The 22,362-nt window shown below is 37.3% G+C and overlaps 1 long non-coding RNA gene across 5 annotated transcripts in view; it reads left to right on the top strand.

Annotated features, from left to right (window-relative positions):
* LOC107974600 (uncharacterized) overlaps positions 1 to 22,362 on the top strand; it is a 181,484-nt gene that overhangs the window by 1,022 nt on the left and 158,100 nt on the right. The window lies entirely within an intron of this gene.

The following is a 22,362-nucleotide window of genomic DNA, read 5'->3' as shown; positions in this document are numbered from 1 at the left end:
TGAGAATAAACCTGGCCAAGAAGTCAGAGTCACAGGGGTTTTGTGACAGATTATTTTGTCACGCAGGTATTAAGCCTAGTACCCAGTGGTTATTTTTTTCTCTTCTCCCACCCGCCACCCTCGAGGAAGCCCCAATGTCTGTTGTTCTCTCCTTTGTGTCCATGTGTTCTCGTCGTTTAGCTCCCACTTATAAGTAAGAGCATGCAATATTTGGTTTCTGTTCCTGGGTTAGTTTGCTATGGATAATGTCCTCCACCTCCACCCATGTTCCTGCAAAGGACATAATCTCATTCTTTTTTTTTATGGCTGTGTAGTATTCCATGGTATATATGTACCACATTTCCTTTATTCTCTCTGTCATTGATGGGCGTTTAGGTTGATTCCATGTCTCTACTATTGTGAAGAGTGCTGCAGTGAACATTCATGTCTATTTGTCATTATGGTAGAATGATTTTTATTCCTCTGGATATATGCTCCATAATTGGATTGCTGGGTTGAAAGGCATTTCTGCTTTTAGCTCTTTGAGAAATGGCCATACTGCTTTTCACAATGGTTGAACTAATTTACACTTCCATCAACAGTATATAAGTATTCCCTTTTCTCCACAACCTCACCAGCATCTGTTGTTTTTTCACTTTTTAATAATATCCATTCTGACGTGTGTGAGATGGTATCTCATTGTGGTTTTGATTTGCATTTCTCTAATAATCAGTGACACCGAGTTTTTTTTTTCATATGCTTTTTGGCTGCATGTCTGTATTCATTTGTAAAGTGTCTGTTCATGTTCTTTGCCTACTTTTTAATGGGTCTGTTTGTTTTATTCCTGTAAATTTGTTTAAGTTCCTTATAGATGCTGGATATTAGACCTTTTCAGATGCATCGTTTGCCAAAATTTTCTCCCATTCTGTAGGTTGTCTGTTTACTTTATTAATAGTTTCTTTTGCTATACAGGAGATCTTTAGTTTTAATAGATCTTATTTGTCAATTTTTGCTTTTGATGACACTCTCGTGTATGGTTGAAGTGAGTAGAAATTATCACAGCCTTCGGGAGGATTGTTTGTTATTAACTTTCAAAAATTAAAAAGTACACATGCTTTTGCTGCAGTGTCATGTCAGGAAATTTTCTTCATAGATGCTCACTCACGTAACCTACTATCTGCGATATATACTGATATGGTTTGAATGTGTGTCCCTGCTCAAATCTCATGTCGAATTGGAGGAGGGTCCTGGTGGGAGGTGATTGGATCTTGGGGGTTGGTTTCCCCCTTGCTGTTCTTGTGATAGTGAGAGAGTTCCCATGAGATCTGATGGTTTAACAGTGTGTGGCACTTGCCCCCCACTCTCTCTCTTCTGCTGCCACGTAAAGAAGGTGCTTGCTTTCTGTTTGACTTCTGCCATGATTGTAAGTTTTTGAGGTCTCCTAGTCATGCTTCCTGTTAAGCCCACAGAACTGTGAGTCAATTAAACTTATTTTCTTCATAAATTACCCAGTCTCAGGTAGTTCTTTATAGCAGTGTGAGAACGAACTAATATAGAAAATTGTCAGAAGAGTGGGGGACTTTGGAGCTGAGTAATGGGCAGAGGTTGGAACAGCTTGCAAGGCTTGGAAGAAGACAAGAAAATGTGGGAAAGTTTGGAACTTCCTAGAGACACGTTGAATGGTTTTGACCAAAATGCTGATAGTAATATGCACAATGTGTGTGTGTGCACATCTGTGCATGTGTGTGCATGCATGCATGTGAATGTGTACCTGCACCTGAGCTAGTAGAATCATCATGGGCCTGCAGAAGAGGCAGTTTCAGTGATCAGCCACATCTGCGTTTCAATTCAAGATCAGCCCCTTCTAACCAGCCCACCTGTGTCTTTGAGCGTCCTGCGTGGTTAGTGGTGATGAGGGCCCGACCCGGCAGGATTGTAGAGCATCCCTGCAGGGAGCAGCTGCAGAGCTCCCGGCTCACCCCTGGCACCATCGCATGGGATTGTTGCACTGGGCTTCGAATTTTCTCAATCATAATGCAACACTAATTTTGCATTTCTAACTTTGCATTGGTATTAGTTTCCCAGGGCTGGCATTGCCAAGTATCACAAATTTGGTGGTTTAGGACAACAGAAGTGTATTATCTCACAGTTCTAAAGGCCAGAAGTCCAAAATCAAGATGGCGGCAGGTTCCTTCTGAGGCTGTGAGGGAGAATCTGCTCCGGGCCCCTCCCCTCTCCTTGGGGTTCGCTGGCAATCCTTGCTGTTCCTTGGTTTGTAGGCACATCTCCTCAGTCCTCGGCCTTCCATGGTGTTCTCCCTGTGTGCTTCTCTGTGTGTCTCTGTGTTTAAATATCCGCTTTTTGTAAAGACACCAGACATATCAGATTAGGGCCCATGCTACTACAGTATGATCTCATCTGAAGTAATGACACCTGCAACGAACCTGCTTCAAAATAAGGTCACATTCTGAGGTACTGGGGGTTAGAACTTCAATATATGCATTTTTAAGGGGACACGATTAAATCCAGTGCTACATTATATTAGTTACAACATCCAGCTTAATATCAGACACTGGAAAATTTATCTTTATATCAAAAATTGGAGATGTAAGCTTGGATCTACTGGTTTTGTAATACAAATCTATCTCAGTATCTATCCATCTATCTATCATCTATCTAACTGTCTATCATCTATCTTTCTATCTGTCGATTATCATCATCATCCACCTATCTTCTATCTGGGAAGACTTTTTAATTAGATATGTTATAATTCACTAAGCAATCACTTTTCCAAGGACCCTGTAGAAAGCATACATTCATGATTATATGGTTAAAGTTATAAGGCTATCAACAATTTGTTCTTTTAAATAGAAAAATAAATTTAACCTGTGTTTGTATTACTGTCTTAAGAACAGCAGAGGGCACTCCAAGCTAAACTTTGGAATGTGCTACTGTTGATTTTAAAGAAGTTTTAAATTGAGAACAAGCACAAATCAATTAGAGCTCCATCTGTGTGCATTAGGTGTGTCTGCAGTTTCTTCCAAAATAAAGAAAGGATTATGTCTCTTAACATATACACAAATTAAACACACAGTATGTGTTCAACTTAAAAAAATATCTCCAGGGTCCTCTTTTTGAAATAATTTTACATTTAACAATTCTTTAAATAGAAGTTTCCTGGATTGTTAGAAGGAAACAAGGTGTAACATTTTTCAAAGATACTGGGTAAGCTTTATGAAACAATTTACTCTCATTCAGAGATAAAGTATTTTGAGTGATTGCTATTACTTTCACATAATTGATTTAATTCATTTATAATTTCATTTGAATAACTCATAAGGAAATGCCAGAAGAGATTAAATAATTATGAGTATAATTTCTATCACATGGACCCTCTGTATTCTCAAATAAATGGGAATAAAGGGTTATCTAGAAAACAGTTTCTTTAAATATTTTTTGATTTCCTTATATATAAGACAGTCTCAATTTCCTAAAATACTCAAGATGAGAATGTATCATCTCAGAGACTGCCTGTGTAGAACTTTATATTGTATTCACAGTGTTCTTAACAAGGAGATCTCCAAGAATGTTGCTAATCTAAAAGCCTACTTGGGATTGGATTAGGGGATTTTATTTGCTGGTTATTTTCTCACTTAGATCAACTACTGAATATGAATTGACCAGTTGACAGCTATCTAGAAAACAGATAAACTTATCTAATACTGTTTTTAAGTCAATTTATAAATTTAAATTAGCTGTCTCCTAGAAGTAACTAAAATAGTCGAAGAGAGAACATCCTTCTAAACTTGGTAAATCATTTGTAAATTAAAATTTTTAACATGACTGAAACCTTTATGTTACTAAAATTTCTTTCTTTCTCCAAACTGTTGAGTAAAAATCAGACTGTATTTTCTGACAGTATTTGATGTGGCAGGTGGGGGTAGGTGTATGAAAACACTCTTTTCTCTTTTAGGGAGTAAAGCTGAGTGTAAAGTCAAGTAAGTTGTCTGTCTGTCTGTCTTTCTTTTTTCTTTTTTTTTTTTAGATGGAGTTTCGCTCTTGTTGCCGAGTCTGGAGTGCAATGGCGTGATCTTGGCTCACTGCAACCTCTGCCTCCCAGGTTCAAGCAATTCTCCTGCCTCAGCCTCCCTAGTAGCTGGGATTACAGGCATGTGCCACCACGTCCAGCTAATTTTTTAATATTTTTAGTAGAGACAGGGTTTCTCCATGTTGGTCAGGCTGATCTTGAACTCCTGACCTCAGGTGATCTGCCCGCCTCAGCCTCCCAAAGTGCTGGGATTACAGGCATGAGCCACCGTGCCTGGCAAAAGTATTTCTTCATAGCCTCCAACAGCTACCTTTTACAGATTCAGAGATAGAAGCCTATTTTGCCACTTCAGATTTATTTAAAAAATAAAGATACAATGTTATAAATCATAAACTGTTATTACTAGAATGAGAGATGAGCTAGAAAGGGGTTAAGGGATGTCAAAATGTCACAGTGGAAAATGGTCGTCTGTTTTAGACATCTAGTTCAGATAACGACTTTATAGTTTTCAAGATGCTGAAACCAGGTTTGTGAGTTAGTGATGACCTTTCACCTATTGCTTCTCCTGTCTGTATTACCTTCTCATCTTTAAAATAAAGTCTGCACAGGCCATGCCAGACAGGGTGACCATTTTTCCCACTGCCCTGTTGATGGAGAAGACCTAGACTGCCTCCTTTTATTCCAAGACTAACGCTCCAGTCCTTTGTTGATTGGAAGAGACTTGAACCAAGGGCTGCCAGACCATGGGCTGGCCTATGTCCATGATCTGGGCTGGCAAACAAAGAGGAGATATGCCAACGTGTATCTATTTTGAGAGGCTGAACTCGAAAATACTCAGAGAAAGCAGGCAATAAAGGTATGCATAGAATGCATGTTGAGGAGGCCATGGGCCAAGAGGAATGACAAAAAGCATGCATTATCACAGTGCATGAGCACATAGAAGACGAGAGTCTGTAAAATGAAAATAAAAATAAGACCAGCTCAAAGTCCTGCTATTAAAAGTAAATTATTGTATGTAAAATATTTCCAACCGTGCCTGGCACACCACCAGCCCGATGCACGTGGGTGCTCCCTTCCTGGTGTTGATAGCCTTCCTGTGGTGGTCATTACCTTCTCTCTCCGTCTCTGAAGGAGGGACCCTCTGCAGCACTCAATGATGCCTGTGAGGGAAGGACCCCAGGCACCCTCTGTCCACATGTTCTCGTCACCATTGCCCTTGGGTGACAGCTGACCCCTGTGGATGTCGGGGTCGCCCCAGCAGCTTCCTCCCAGGATCCTGGCAGGAAGTCAGGACGATTCTTTTCTGCTGTAAGATCCTCAGCATTACCTGGGGTGTCCTATCACGTGGCTCTCCCAAGGGTTTCTTGATAGCTGTGGATGGGTCAAGGCCAGGAACCCCGGGGGTCCCTTTTGTACATCTTTCTGCTTTCACTCTTTAGTTTGCCTACTTCCTGGAGATGATCTGGCATGAGCTCTGATTTGTTGAAATGGGACTTACTCTGACTTTGTATTTCAAGCTCTTGTCTGCACTGAGGGCTAACATGAACCCTCCATGCTGCTAGTTCTCTGGGCTCTGACCATGGCCAAATTAGCTAAAGGATAACTAGAAGCTATTGCTCAATATAGAACACAGCTCTTATCTTTCAAGATGCATTTGCCTACACATTTGGCCATACATTTTTATATTTTGGAAGATATTTATATGTTCATTTTAAGAGTATTTTTGTTTAATCATAAATACCACACTAACAGCAATTGCAATGATTTATATTAAAGTTAACATTTAATTGATTAGTTAATAAATACATATAATTGAATATTTTTATCCATGAACCTCGTTAGTTATTTGAAGCACTGCTTAATTCTCCGTGTTAATAATTTACTGAGGAATTTTACACTGATATTTGCAGTGAGGTTGTTCTGTTGGTTGTTGTGGTGATGGTCGGGGTGTGTGTGTGTGTGTGTGTGTGCGTGTGCGTGTCCGCGTGTCCTTGACAGGTTCTGGTATCACAATTATGTTGGTTTTATAAAAAGAATCATGATGTCTTTTGTTTCCTTGCCATAATACAGTCCACTTTAACTGGAACCTCGATTACATAATTTGTAAGGCCATATATCTTTTCATCTCCCCTTCCTGTCACTCCGGTCAGTTGTTCGTTGTATTCTCTCTTTCAGGGCTCCTAATGCTTGTTTTTATAAATGGGAATCACAGCACAGAAACATCTACAGCTTGAGTTATCATATCTGGGTCAAGGATGTTGAATCTGCTTTGACTCTGCTGAAAATTATTTTCACTCTATTCATGGTTTTAAATTAATCCTTTTAAGATTTATTATCCAAATCTTTATGAGTTTCCTCAATGCCCCTCTGCTCACACAGTGGTTCTGGAATTGTTGACTCTTCTTATTCTGTCTTTACCTATACTCACTCCATTTTCCTTACTTTTTTCATGATTTTGAATGTAAAGTCATATCTGGATATTTTTAAAGAATTATGCAGGGAGGAACAGAGTGAGGCCTGCCCTAGGCCAGAGGAAATTTTAATTTAGGTATGTTGACTCAGGACGATTTCTCATGAAACCTGTTGCCTTCCTTGGTCTGGAACATGTCTCCACTTATTGTTCTGCATTCCAAGCTGCTTGGTGAGCTGGAGACACATATGTAGTTTGTAAGGAGGCAGATTTCTGTGGGATCACTTGGCATTCAACCGTCATCAGTTTTGGTCAAGCTGACGCCCGTGTACATTCGTCTTCCTGCACTCTTCCTGTTGGCTTTTCTGAGACATGGTGTACACGTGCAGTTACTCCTCTTGCCCACCTTTGGTTTCTTATCAAAAGTGTGACATGGCATTGGTCTTGTTCTTGAAGCTCATCTTTGCACACAACCAATGTGGATGGCACCTTCCTGGGCTCAGCGATTTGAGCAGCTCTTTATTTTGCATGACAGTTGTAGAGATTCATGTCTGTGTTTCACACCCCTCTCTCTTAAAAGTTATTTTTCTTCAATCTTCGTTTGCCATTCAGGTAGGTAGAGATGTTTCACACTTCCATCTTCAGCCTGAATCTCTCAACAGTTCTATATGCTCTGAGAAGACATGACTTTCTTGGACTGATTAGGAAGGTAGTCATGTGTGAAGTTTTAAGAAAGAAGAAAGTTTTGAATTAGCCTTTGGGAGTAGGATTTGTCAAGGGAAATATATAAATGTTAACAGATAATATTATTGATAATTGTCCAGTTTAAAGTGGAGATCAGGAATTTTAAAGGCACCAATCTGTACAGTTGTGTGATTTTTCAGAATTGTTGGTGTTGCCTAGAGAAAGCAGGCACATGAAATCATCAAGGGCTGGCATTTGATGGGTGGAAGCAATGGGTTGGCAATATGGCAAAATAGTTAGGTGCTCCTCAGCAGACTTATTACATGAAACACAGTGTCATTTTCCAGAGTAGGTACAACAGAGGCACTGGGTTGAATGTATACTCTCATGGGCGCATGATGTAAGCCTCAGTGAGGTCAAACAACAGGCATAATGGGAGAGAAAGAAGAAATGATGATAAATGGTAGGCTGAGGTCAATGAATACACATGTTGGTGAGGGATTAGAGTAGTGGCAGGATTCTAAGCCAGGACACAAACATTCAGGGCGTGACTCAGCTACATGTGGTTGACTGGTGTGGTGGAGAGTGAGTCCTGGGAACTTTGAGGCTGCTTAGGACAAGAGAAACATAGGGAAAGAGAGGAAAACCAGGAGCAGAAAATCTTCAGAAAACAATGTGAGTGTGGGGAAGATTAGAAGATGATGAATAGGAATACATCAGAGGGTGCTGGGAGATGGAACCACCCCCAAAACAGGGGATAATGACTAGGAATGCATCAGAGGGTGCTGGATGGATGGAACCACCCCCAAAACGGGATAATGAATAGGAATGCATCAGAGGGTGCTGAATGCATGGAACCACCCTCAAAACAGGGGATAATGAATAGGAATGCGTCAGAGGGTGCTGGATGGATGGAACCACCCCCAAAACAGGGAATAATGAATAGGAATGCATCAGAGGGTGCTGGGAGATGGAACCACCCCCAAAACAGGGGATAATTGGATAATGAATAGGAATGCATCAGAGGGTGCTGGCGGGAGGGAACCACCCTGAAATAGCTGAGCTCCTAACATCAAATCGGAGGGCCATCTTCTGATAGCAGTACTAGAAATCAAAGAGAACACAAACAGTTTACTTCTCATGCAGAGACAGGGATCAGGCTCATGAGTTTTGGTGCAGCAATTAGACTCCAGTAGTCTCCTGGTTGTTCAGGGTTGGAGGCTGGAGCCACATCACCTCAGATTCATTATACTTCCAAGGCACTCATATCCTAGGTGAATAGGGCTATGATGAAATTCATTGCATTATGGAACTGCATCCAGGATTGGAAAATTGGCGGCGTCTGTGGGGGATTCAGGCATTTTCCTGTTTATTCTTTTTTTTCCAATGAGTCTGACTTTTGGGACATTTCTATATCATCTGCCTTTTATGTCAGTGGTGCTCAAGAAAAGAATGCTTTTTCACATACACAAAAAAAGCCTAGATCTTTTTTTAATAGCATATTGCTCCAAATTTTCAGTCTCCTGAATCTGTTCATCAGACCTCAACTAGCTGATGAATATCACTGAGTGGAACAAATGATAGTTGGAATGTGTTACCTAAAAAGTTATCTCTAAAAAGTAATAAAGACCATTTTAATTGATAGCATTATGTTACCTTTAGAAGATATAGAATCCTGAATGTATTTCTTTATTAGGGAAACTTAATTTTAAAACATATTCAAACCAGAAAATACATCTTTTATTATTATAATTATTAATCTACATTGATTCAAATTTCAAAAAAAGTACCAAAATCCAATTTACCAATAATCAAATTTCACAACAAATGATTAGCATGAATATTATCTGTTTTTCCCACATAGAATCACTTTATAAGTAGTAATGTGGGCATCATTTTCCTTAACAGAGAAGACTTCAGGAGATTTACAAAGGGGATGTGAAGATTTTTTGCCGTCTTATTCTTCTATGTAATGAAAGTCCTACCAAGAGTCTTCACTGAGAATTAGAGAGCAAACATTTACTTTTTCCCCAAAGTCCGTAGGAAATGGAATATCTGTCTAAAATGTTTCCCTATTCCTAGCTCGTCTGTGTTACACAAGGCTCCATTTTATGCACTGAGAGAGAATGTGAGCTGCAGGTACATTTTTTCCTAGTGTAGATATCAAAGTATTTAACTATTTATGAAATAATGCAAATTACTCTTTCCTACTCACCCACTTTAAGGTTGCATTGCTGCTCCGCCAGGTGCCACCCAAGCCTGGTTGTGAAGTTGATGAATCATGTGGTCACATAACCTGTCAAATCGGTTTATGAAGTCACCTCATGTAATGAAATGTGACCCACTGGAGTACATCAATTACTGGAAAGGCTTATTGTGGTGGACACTGGTAGAATGTGTGGTTTTCCCATTAGACATCTCTAATTAGTACTGAGAGGGTCAGATTTCATGTCCACAAGGAAAAACTAGAGCTAGTGTAATTATAAAATAAAGAAAGGAATTCCAATAAAAACTAGTGAACCACAAATCAGACAAAAATTACATATATGAATGTACACGCACTCTCACAAGTGTGATTCTCTATTCTAGATCCCTGTGGTTGTCAGGGAGCGGACTCTCAGGCTGCAGAGCCATCTCTGCATCACAGGCCATGTGGATGATCCCATGGGGTGCAGAGATTTGCGTCTCCCTCACTCATGACGCACTGGTCCCTGCAACATGTCGCAGCTCAACTTCCGGACATCCTGAAGCCCTTCAGGACGTGTGTTCTGCACAAGGAAACTGCTGATGAAAGTAAAAATTCCACATCCAAACGGCCACTCAAACCAAGCGTAGGCACGTGGTACCTTACAAGAGCTGTGAGATATCCTTCTCTCTGGTTTAAGTGTCTCTGAATCCAAAGAGAACATTTAAGGAGACTGCAGACTGATTCCCTGTGTCCTTCAAGTTACATTCATTCTGTTGTAAAACCTATGGCCTCTTTATCCACTGACAGAAACCCTAAGGACAACCCAGGTATTTCTAGAAAGTCTGCGGTTCCTAAGTGAGGATGAAAAGAAGAGGTTGTGAAAGATGAGGGCTAGCCTGCGGCTGTTGTTCAGAGACCCTACTCAAGGCCACCACGTTCTGTAGCCCCCTCCCCATTCAAAAACAGCCCTTGCACACGACTATACACTAGCTTGTCTCAGTGCTAGAATTTTCCCCAGGTAAAGAGATGCTTTGCAATTACAAATGCTTTCCTGAGGGAGTGGCAGCCAGGCAGAGGGGGAACGGCAGCCTTTGTGTCTGAAAAGCAGAATTTTAACTGGAACTTCACTTCCAATTACCTGATGATGAAAAATAAACACAATGAAATACTTAAGTATAAATCAAACCAAACATGTAAAAGGTCTAAGTGCTGAAAATTATAAAACAGTGATGAAGTCTAAGATCTAAATAAATACGAAACATGCAGGGTCCATAAACTGGAAGACTCAACATATTAAAGACGTGAATTTTCCCTAAATTTATCTATGGGTTTAATGCAATGCCTATCGAAACCCCAGCAAGAACTTTTTTGTAGAGATAAATAAGCTTATTCTGGACTTTGCATAGAAAGGCAAAAGGCCTAGAACAATTAAAACTAAAGCAATTTTGAAAATTTTCACCTGCACTAGGTGAAGAATTCTTAGATGTGACAGTAACAGCATGATCCATACATTAAAAATTTGCTAAATTGAACTTCTTCAAAATTAAAATATGTTTGTTCTCCAAACGACCATAAAAAGGATGAAAAAACAAGTAACAGCTTGGAGAAAATACTTGTGAACAACAAATTTGTCAACGAATTTGTCAGTAGAATATATAAAGAACTTAAAGAACTCTCAAAACTCTGAAGTATAAAACAACAGCAGTAACAGCACACCACCCAATTAGAAACTTGGCAATAGCTGCAAACAACCATTTCGCTACAGAGGGTGTGAAAAGATGCCCAATATCTTTAGCCATGAAGGAAATATAAATTAGAATCACTCGGAAATACTAGGACACATCTGCCAGCGAGGTGAAAATACCCACTGCTGGTGAAGCTGCAGGGCCACTAGCTCACTCCTACACTGCTTGTGGAAATGGAAAGTGACAAAGCCATTCCGGAAAACAGTTTGTCAGATTTTTAAATAAAAAATGCTTGTTATACAACCCAGCATTTGCACTTTTGGACATTTGTTTTAAAGAAAGGAAACCTGTTAGTGACACAGAAATCTAGTCATGAATGGTCATAGCAGCTTTACTCAGAATAGCCCTCAACCAGAAACAACCAAGTTGTCTTTCAGTGACTGAATGGTTAAGCAAAGCATAGGCCATCCGTACCATCGAAAACTACTCAGCAATGAAAAGGAAGAAACCTCTGATGCTTGTAACAACTAATATCCAGGGAATTATGCTTAGTGAAAAAGTCAATCTCAAATTGTATATGCCACATGAGCCCATTTATATAATTTTGTTGGAATAAGAAAGATACAGAGATTGAGAACACATAAGTAGTTGCAGGGAACAGGGATGGAGATATAACTGGCTGCAGTGGGAGATCCTCTAAAACACGGGTCCCCCACCCCCGGGGCTATGGAGCTGTACTGATCTGTGGCCTATTGGGAACTGACTGAGCAGCAGGTGAACGAGCATTCCTGCCTGAGCTCCACCTCCTGTCTGATCAGCCATGGCATTCGATTCTCACAGGAGCGCACGCCCTATTGTGAACTGTGCATGTGAGGGATCTATGCTGCACATTCCTTATGAGAATCTAACTAATGCCTGATGATATGAGGTGGAACAGTTTCATCTCAAAAAACCATCTCCACCACCCCTATCCATAGAAAAACCACCTTCCACATATCCAGTCCCTGGTGCCAAGAAGCTTGGGGACCACTGGTCTAAAGCAATGACTCATCTGTCTACTGATGGTGGTGGTTCTAACACTCAGGATCAAATTGCATGTAACTGCACACGCACACACACATCACACACATACAAATATATGCATGAAAAACTGGTAACAACTGAATAAAGACTGTAGTCCAGTTAACCATATTGTGCCAATGCCAGTTTCCCAGCTTTGATCTTATTCCAGATTAATATAAGATGTCCTCATTGGGAGAAACTGGGTGAATGGCTCAAGGGACTTCATAGACTGTTTTTGAGATGTCCTGTGGGTCTATAATTATTAAAAAACAAAATGTTAAAAAGTAAATATAGCAAAAAGTAACAAGCCAAATGGTTATTCAAATACAAAGAACACATGCATATATTTTAACTTTAGTAATTCAAGGGATATAGATTGCAAGAGTTTTTTAAATAAAATACATATTTGCTAATTCCCACTTGCCAATAAATAAGTAAAAAAATTGGAGAAAAGATGAATCAACTTAAACATAAAACTAAAGAAAGAGCATCATGGAAATTATGGTTATAGAACAGAAATAATTATTAAATATGACAATGGAGAGATAGGAATATAAGTAATAAGGTCAGAAGATATAGTAGGGAAGGATTATCTTAATCACAATTTAAGATTTTAGTTATTTTATATTTCAATGGAATCGATTTTGGGCTAAGTATAAATAAGATTCATATTAATCTTTCAGTTACTCTTGTTGTTTGAGAACCTTTAAAGAGCATTTGGATTTTCTAATTTTGTTGATGGGTTTCTTTGCTGTGCAGAAGCGTTTTAGTTTCATTTCAGATCATTTGTCCAGGTTTGCTCTTGTTGCCTATGGTTTTGGTGTGATATCCAAAAAATTATTTCCAAGGTCAATATCAGGAAGCTTTTCCCTTAGGCTTTCTTTCAGGAATTGTATGGTTTCAAGTCTTATATTCAGGTTTTAAATTCACTTTTGATTTGACATTAGTGTATGGTGTAAGGTAAGGGGTTAACTTACTTCTTTTGCCTACGAATATCCAGTTTTCCCAACACCATTGCTGAAGAGATTATCCTTTCCTTACTTATGGTGTCTTCTAGGTGCCTTTGTAAAAATCAGCTAACTATACATGCTTGGATTTATTTCTGGGTTCTCTACTCTGCTTCACTGGTCCATGTGTTGTTTTTATGCTCACCATATTGTTCTGATTATCATAGCTCTGTAATGCAACTTGAAATCAGTAAGTGTGATGTATGATCCCTCCAACTGTTTTTTCCTGTCAAGATTATTTTATCTATTCAGAGTCTTTTGTGGTTCCATAAAAATTTTAGCACTGTCCTTTTATATTTGTAAAAAAATGCTATTAAGATTTTGATAGGGATTGCACTGAATCTGTATATTGCTATGGCTTTATGGTCATTTTAACAATATTAATTTTTCTAAATTATAAACATGATCTATCTTTTCGTTTATTTGTAACTTCAATTTATTTCATCAATGTTTCATAGTTTTCAGTGTAAATTTTTTTTAATTTGGTTAAATTTATTTCTAAGTATTCTTTTTTGATGCTATTATAAATGGAATTGTTTCCTTTATTTTTTCTCAGATATATTTTTATCAGTGTAATTAAATGCAACTGATTTTTTTATATTGGTTTTGTATCCTGCTACCTTACTGGACTTATTTACTAGTTCTAACAGTTTGTGTATGTGTGTGCCTGTGTGTGTGTCTGTGTGTGTGTGTGTGTGTATGGAGTCTTTAAAGTTTTCTAGGTATAGAATCATGAAATCTTTAAACAGGCCTAATTTTACTTCTTTTTTTCTAGATGCCTTTTATTTCTTTCTTTTTTTTGTTTTTTTTTGTCCGAGTGTTCTTTCTAGTACTTCTGGTACTATGTTAAAAAGAAGTGAAAAAGTCTTTTCCTTGTATCAGATCATAGAGGAAATGATTTCAGTTTTTCCCAATTTTTTATGCTGTTAGCAATAAGCTCTATATAAATGGCCTTTATTATGTCAAGAAAATTGTCATATACATTTTTTAGAGTTTTTATTATGAAAAGTTGTTAAATTTTGTCATTCTTTTTTCTGCATCTGTTGACATTATGTGATTTTTGTCTTTATTCTTCTAATATGATGTATCACATTGATTGATTTGCATAGTTAAACCAACCTTGCATGCCAGAGATAAATCCTACTTGTCATGGTATATAATCTAGCTATAGATTGGAAGAAAGTATTTGTAAACCATGTATCTGTTAAGAGGTTAACATTCAAAATTAATAAGGAACTCACAAAACTCAATAACAAAAATAAAACATAATCCAGTTTAAAAAATGGACAGAGGACCTGAATTGACATTTTTCAAAAGAAGAAATAAAAATGGTCAAGTATGGGAAGAAGTGCTCAACATCACTAATAATCAGGACAATGCAAATTAAATTAAAATCACAATAGATATCATTTCACTGTTAACATGGCTATTGTAAAAAGGAGAAGAGACAACAAGTGTATGGAGAGGGTGTGGAGAAAAGAAAACACACGGTTGGGAATGTAAATTGGAATGGCCATTATATAAGGAAACAGTATAGAAGCTCCTTAATTTTTCTTTTAGGGCTATGATGTTATCCAGCAATTCTTCTGGTTACATATCCAGAGAAAAGGAAATCAGCCCCCCTTGAGGATATCTGCACTCCTGTGTTCATGGTAGCATTATTCACAGTGGTCAAGATATAGAATCAGCATAAGTGTCCATAGGCAGACGAATGAATGAAGAAATTTAGGGTATATATAAAAAAAATTATTCAGTTTAAAAGAAGAAAGAAATACTGCCATTTATATAATGTTGGATCTTAGAATACTTTCAATTTCACATTTTGTGCCTAACACTCCACCAAAAATATCCTTGATGTATTTTCATCTTTAAGGGTATATCTAATCAATTTACAATATATACCTTGTATTCTGGAATTAAGTTTGAGCTCAGCATAACAAAAAATGAAATTATGTTCTTTGCAGCAACATGGATATAGCTAGAGGCCGTTATCCTAAGTAACTTAACAAAGGAACAGAAAACCAAACACTGCATGTTCTCACTTATAAGAGGGAGGTAACCATTGGGCATTCAGAGCTGTAAAGATGGCAATAAGGTACACTGGGGACTACTGGATGGGGGAGGGAGGGAGCGGGGAAAGGGGTGAAAAACTAACTCTTAGGTACTTATCAGTAGCTGAGTCACCGGTTTATTTGTACCCCAAGCCTCAGCATCACACAGTATACCCAGGTAACAAACCTGCACATGTATCCCCTGAATCTAAAATAAAGGCTGAAAAAAATCTTTGGGCTCAGCAAAAAGTACTACATATATAATAAAATCTACTACTCACCTATGGGAAGGGCAAACATGCCTTGATATCTCCCATTTGCCCACAGTAGAAAAATCCAATTCTCAGGTAATTTAAGGGAGGAACCCAGAGTCATTTGGTTAAGTAAAGGCAGAGCATGAGTTAGCCCCTTAACTTCAGGACTAATGTCATCTCTGTTTTTATGTCATGTAATATCCAACTTTTCTATTGGGTCCTTTTGTCCCCTTAAACATCATTCTGGTTGATTCTGTGATCATCATCATCACCATCATCTTCTTCATCACCACCACCACCACCACCATCATTATCATCATTATCATTATCTGTCAACACTTTCTCTGAAGAACCTTACAATGTCTCTTCTCCATTAAGAAAACCTGCTTCAACATCTCCATTGGTTCTCAACATAGAGGTATCATTTACCCTTCCAAATTTCTTTCTGAAAATATTTCCTCAGGAATATAGGAAAAGAAATATGAAAAAAAGCAACATAAAATCAACTGAGGCATGGATGAAAGTGCATATAGATAAATCTCTCCTCTTTGTCTAGTTGAAGTACTGTCTTACTATATTGACAGGAAGGATGCTTCCACAAATTTTGGCAAACTAGAAATGGAAAAAAGTTTGAGATGGATGTTAAAGTGTTATTTGGTTGTGTGTTATATTGGGACACAGTTAGAGGTAAAAGCAATGCTGATACTTAAGATTTAAATACTATCTTATTAAATGTTGTTGCTTAAAAAGGTGACTCATATTTTAAAAAATGTTTTTTCACTATTTTCTGCATTTGTGCACATAGATATTCTCCCTTACTCTTCTACAAAAGTCACCCATATTCTCTTTGTATTATCTTACCTTGCTTTGTCTTTAGAGAAATTCCGATTGTAGTATATATTTAATTTTTTATTGTTTGTTTTTCCAGTAAAGGGAAGCACCATGATGACAAGAAATTTGCTTTATTCACATTGTTTGCACAATAATATAAATACTAGGCTCAATTTACAATTCAATTCTTTTTTGGTGTTGGTTTCTGTTCCTCACAATTTATCATTAAAAAGCAAATATATACATAAAGACATATACATAAGCAAAAACAAACAAACATATACATAAGTGAAAAACAACAAAACCTCACAACATCACAATTACCTTAATCACTGCTTTCCTCTGGTTTATAGCCAAGGGTGAAAGAAGTCCCACACACCCTCACACACACACCAAATGTGGACGTGATAATCTCAAAGAGCATCTGAAGATACTGATTTATTGTTTTACTCTTTAAAATGACATAAACATTTTTAAGTCGTACACTCAAAGCAAACAAAAATGCACATGATATAGATATATAATCTAATCAGTTCTATCATTTATATTCTTTAAAATTCTTTATTTTCAAAGATGTTTAAAATACACCCCAAGAAAACCAACAATCATGAGATTCTTGATTGGGAATCAAGAATCATATGGAAAATGGGAAATCATAAGCAGTTCAAATAGTTACATGGAATTATTGATGTATAGGCTATGAGATACTCCTGCATTCCCTTTAATAAATGGAAAAGATTTAAAATTGGTATTTTATCATGGAGATTATGTTTTAATCAGCCTCAAATCAAAGATGAACTGTCATAAGTAGCCTGTGGATAAGAATCAAATAAATATTGGCATGTTTTGCAGAGAATAACATTTGGGAAACAATCCCTTTAGAATGATTGGTCAGCTTCAAGAGCAGGAAAATATGCTAGGGTCATGTGCCATGTGACACTTTTAGGAAGGACTGCATGCCATTGTGTTCAGTAAAAGCTATTTGACCCTTTTAAAATTAGGAAGGGATCACAGTAAAGGAGAAAACAAAGGCAAGGTTTGGATCACAATGGGTGGTTTCACGGAGAGGCTGATAAACTCAAAGGCACGCCAGCAGCCCCTCATTTGTCAGGCCTTACGTCACTTAAAGTTATGGCTGATTCATTAGGTGTCCTCTGAGCCACCAGGTAGACTGTCATAGGAAACCCACAGTAGATTTCTGCAATGCAGTCATTAAAAAGATGCATGGGCCCCCATGTTCCCTGCTAACTTTCTTGGTTGAAGTCCAGTGACTTACAACTTTCATTCTTCTAGGTAGCAGGGATATTTGTCAGCTGTTATGGCTGGACTTCCAGAGGTACTCAATTTACAGTATCTATAGTGGAGTGAAAATGAATGAACATCTGTACATTTGCTCAGATACTATGTCAGGCAATACAAAATTAGCTGTCATAACAAGTCCATAAAGCCTTAACACACTATTTATCTTGCTCAGTTTATAAAGTACATAAACTATGGTAACCTGATCTAAGCGGGCTGTCTTTGGAGGACAGCGTGATCCGGTAGCAATGAGAATCTCCTATGGATGTGACCCTGCTGAGAAGTTTTCTTCACCCATATGTTCTGTCCTTTGATTTGCATGCTTAACTCTAGGAAATACGGCCATCTCTTTAGTTTTCCCCTTGATTCTTTTATCTTCTTTCAAAAATTCATTTTGAAGAAGGGTTGGAAGTCTCTCTTTTTATTTAAATCTCAACCCTGATTATATTCAGATTAAGAACTGTTTTAATGGAAAAGTATGAGAATGAATGAAACCACCCTTCCAAAGTAGTTTATAAAGAGTGAGAAGTCAAGAATTTAAAAGTCCCTCCCCCGCACACCTTTTTTTTTTTTTTTTTTTTTTTTTTTTGAGATGGAATCTCTCTGTTGCCAAGGCTGGAATGTGCAGTGACATGATCTTGGCTCACTGAAACCTCTGCCTCCCAGGTTCAAGCGATTCTCCGGCTGCAGCCTCCCCAGTAGCTGAGACTGCAGGTGTGCACCCCCACACCAGGCTAATTTTTGTATTTTTAGTAGAGACAGGGTTTCACCATGTTGGCCAGGCTGGTCTTGAACTCCTGATCTCAGGTGATCTGCCCGCCTTGGCCACCCAAAGTGCTGGGAATTCAGGCATGAGCCACCACACCCAGCAAAAAGGCTCCTTCTTTGATGGGACCACTACAATTTAAAAATCACTAGAAAAATGTTCCTATCTGCTTCAAATGAAGGAATAAGGTGATGTGCATTCTTGAGCTACTATTGGACTGTCTCATTGTTGACTCTTGTTAGTTTCAGAATTTCCAGCCCAGAGCCCATAGATGTGAGAACTTTTTTAAACTATAGAGGCTAAAAATCTAAAACTTCAGATTTAGTATGGAGAGATTTAGACCAGTGGCTTCACAGTACGATGTGAATATCACTTGAATTGCAGGATCTACTGGGCTCCAGGAAAAAAATTCTACAACTTTTTCTGTATTTATTTTAATCTCAAAAATGAGTATGCATACTTAATATGTGGGTTGACCTTGGGCCCATCTTTGTCAAGGTCAGATGATGGTCTACAATTAATGGTACTCAGGTATCCCGAGCATGGTAGGGTTATGCCACTAACAAGATGCTGGCTGCTTTAGTTGTTCTGCATATATCATATTGTGACTTAGTGCAGCTCAGCGGTGTCCATATACAAGGAAAATTTGTTTTCGAAAGTCCTGCAAACGTTGGAGCTTGAAGAAATTCCTAATACGCTATGCATGAAAAAGCTACAAGAAAATGTCTTTGAATGGGCCTATTGTCAACCATGTTACAACAAAATGGTGCCTTAATTATGATTATGAAGAAGGTGACCCCAGCATAATATGAAATTATCAAGTAAATTATTTGAAATGTAAATATCATTGCCACTATTTTTAACATTAATTCTTACCCTTTATGAAGATTATGCCTTGAAAAATGAACTATTGACTGTGTGAAACCATCTCAATTGGCAAAACAATTCAAAATTAAGCATCTGCAACATGATGATAGCACACCTCTACCAATCTTCAGGCAGCTAAACATTATTACTTCATGGAGGCCTTGGCTAAAGTTGATTAATCTAGTTGGGGGAGGCTGCCTTGTGCAGAGGGACAAAAGGAAAAAAGGTTTAGTTACCATATCATTGTCTTTGCATTGACAAAAATTTACAAATTGGGATAATTTTTCCCATATTGGATGATAATATGACAAAAATTTACAAACTGAGATAATTTCTCCCATATTGGATAATAATATGGGTATCTTAAACAGATTTTAGATTGCAATATTTGTTTCAGTAATGCAGTTCTTAAAGATGTACTCATGTGTGTATGCCTGGGTGTAAACCTCAGATAACTCAAAAGTTGATACATGTAACACCGGCAGTCTTCTTTAACCAAAACATAGTATCAGACGAAAACAACAAGTACAATAAAAACTTACAAAATTGTAAATGTAATCACTGATGAAGTGGCTACATTTCCTGGAATTGGGACAGGGTGTTGGAGGTGAGGGGGAAGCCAAAAATAAAAGAAGAGAAAGAAAAAAGATTCCCAACTAAAATTATCAAGATAGCACCATATGTGAAATTTATCTGCTACATCATTTATAGACAAGCTCTGACCAGTTAAAATATTGAAGACAGAAGTGCCCAAGTGCACAGGGTATCTTCAATATAGTTAATTTATTTTGTAAAAGAGATACCATGAAAGGTTTGCAAAATGTTTAATAAAAGGAAAATTGTAATGAAAATCTTTTCTAACACAAAGTATCTATGATGCTTAAATACATGGGACATTTTTAACTTAGGAGTTAAATGTATAGATGAGGGATACAGTTTTCTTCTATAAAAGGCAAATGTTGCAGCTTTGCCAGTTAGCTCTGAGATGGGAGCAGGCTGCCAGCTTGGCTAACTGGGCAGATATTTTTAAATAAATTGGAATGCTTGGTTTAAAGTGGTGGCACCTTTTAAAATGAAATTGTAGTGAACAAAGCAGTGGCTGATTTTAAAGAGAAATGTTTTCTACGACGAGCGAACATTTGAAAAACACATAATAGCTGATTTTCATTGTGTAATTTGTTACAAAAAATGATGTAAATCTGTCACCTTTAAAAATTCCTCTAACTGAACAATTCAACTTGGGGAAAAATCTAATTATTTAAAAGTCTTTCACATGAGGATCAACAAAATATTGGACATCTTCTGGTAATATTTAATTTTAGAAGACTATTCTATTTCCTTGCAACAATAATTGAATGACATAGGAAAGAAGGAAAATATTAGGCAAATTTAACAAACACTCGTATAATTAGTATGTGAGATTGAACAATTTATTCTTCTTCTTTGCGTGCTTGCTGTTAGAATGTAGCCGTAAACAAACCTCTTTCATGTGAACCACTCATCTCTCAAAGTGACATTGGCCAGCCCCGGAGAGACACTGAAGTCATGAATCAAAATAAAGAAAACCTAGAAGCCAACTTTCAAATGACTAAATCACAAAACATAAAATCAGGAGTTTGAAAAAGTGTATTCAATTATATTATTCATCTAAAAATATAATCATCACATATTACATATTTTCGTGTGGAAAAAACATTTCTACTATTGATAAATAAAATCATTTTAAAATATATTTTTTGTTTAATCTCTATGAAACGCAGGTGATGTGAGTATTCATACAATAGTGCATGTTTACGTTTGGAGATCATTTTCATATATAGGAAAAAATTTAGAGTTTTGTCAGTATTTCATTGGTTACAAAGGTAATTAACCAACTAAGTCTTACATTATTCTTTAAAATTTGAACAATCAAAATAAAATTCAACCGATGCTAAATTTTATACTTTTCTTTATAACCAAAATAGTTATTGGATGGAGATAATTGGTTTAATTGATATAGTGCTTGAACTTTCATTTTATGATTCTGAATAACATGCATCATCAAATAATATTTATTTTTTATACAACTTGAAACTCTATTTTCTCTTTGTTATTTAGAAATCTCTCCCTTTCTCTATGTGTCTGTCTGTCCTCTCCTTTCTCTTATTACGCTACAGTTGTGTTGCTAAGTATTCAAAACTCTTACCATGAAGGCAGTGATTTAAAAGGGAAAGAAAATAGAGAAGACAGTTTAAGACAGGGGTTTGTTTCAGTGTTTGTATCTAACAGGTTGCTATTCTTAGTGTGTTAGATGGGTCTGTTTCGGTGTTTGTATCTTACGGGTTGTTATTATTAGTGTGTGAGATGGGTCTGTTTGTTTCAGTGTTTGTATCTAGCAGGTTATTATTATTGTGTTAGATGGGTCTGTTTGTTTTGGTGTTTGTATCTAACAGGTTGTTTTTATTATTGTGTTAGGATGGGTCTGTTTGTTTTGGTGTTTGTTTCTAACGGGTTGTTATTATTATTGTGTTAGGTGGGTCTGTTTGTTTTGGTGTTTGTTTCTAACGGGTTATTATTATTGTGTTAGGTGGGTCTGTTTGTTTTGGTGTTTGTATCTAACAGGTTGTTATTATTATTGTGTTAGGTGGGTCTGTTTGTTTTGATGTTTGTATCTAACGGGTTGTTATTATTGTGTTAGATGGGTCTGTTTGTTTCGGTGTTTGTATCTAATGAGTTGTTATTATTAGTGTGTTAGATGGATCTGTCTGTTTCGGTGTTTTTATCTAATGGATTGTTATTGTGTTAGATGGGTCTGTTTGTTTCGGTGTTTGTATCTAAGGGGTTGTTATTATTATTGTGTTAGATGGGTCTGTTTGTTTTGGTGTTTGTATCTAACGGGTTGTTATTATTGTGTTAGATGGGTCTGTTTGTTTCCGTGTTTGTATCTAAGGGGTTGTTATTATTATTGTGTTAGATGGGTCTGTCTGTTTCGGTGTTTGTATCTAACGGGTTGTTACTATTAGTGTGTTAGATGGGTCTGTCTCGGTGTTTGTATCTAATGGGTTGTTACTACTAGTGTGTTAGATGGGTCTGTCTGTTTCGGTGTTTGTATCTAACGGGTTGTTACTACTAGTGTGTTAGATGGGTCTGTTTGTTTCAGTGTTTGTATCTAACGGGTTGTTATTATTATTGTGTTAGATGGGTCTGTTTGTTTCGGTGTTTGTATCTAATGGATTGTTTTTCTTATTGTGT

Source organism: Pan troglodytes, chromosome 4 (genome assembly GCF_028858775.2).
Source record: "Pan troglodytes isolate AG18354 chromosome 4, NHGRI_mPanTro3-v2.0_pri, whole genome shotgun sequence".
In the NCBI taxonomy this organism is placed as follows: Eukaryota; Metazoa; Chordata; class Mammalia; order Primates; family Hominidae; genus Pan; species Pan troglodytes.
Note: the sequence above shows the minus strand (reverse complement) of the source record. Positions and strands in the feature narration are given on the sequence as shown.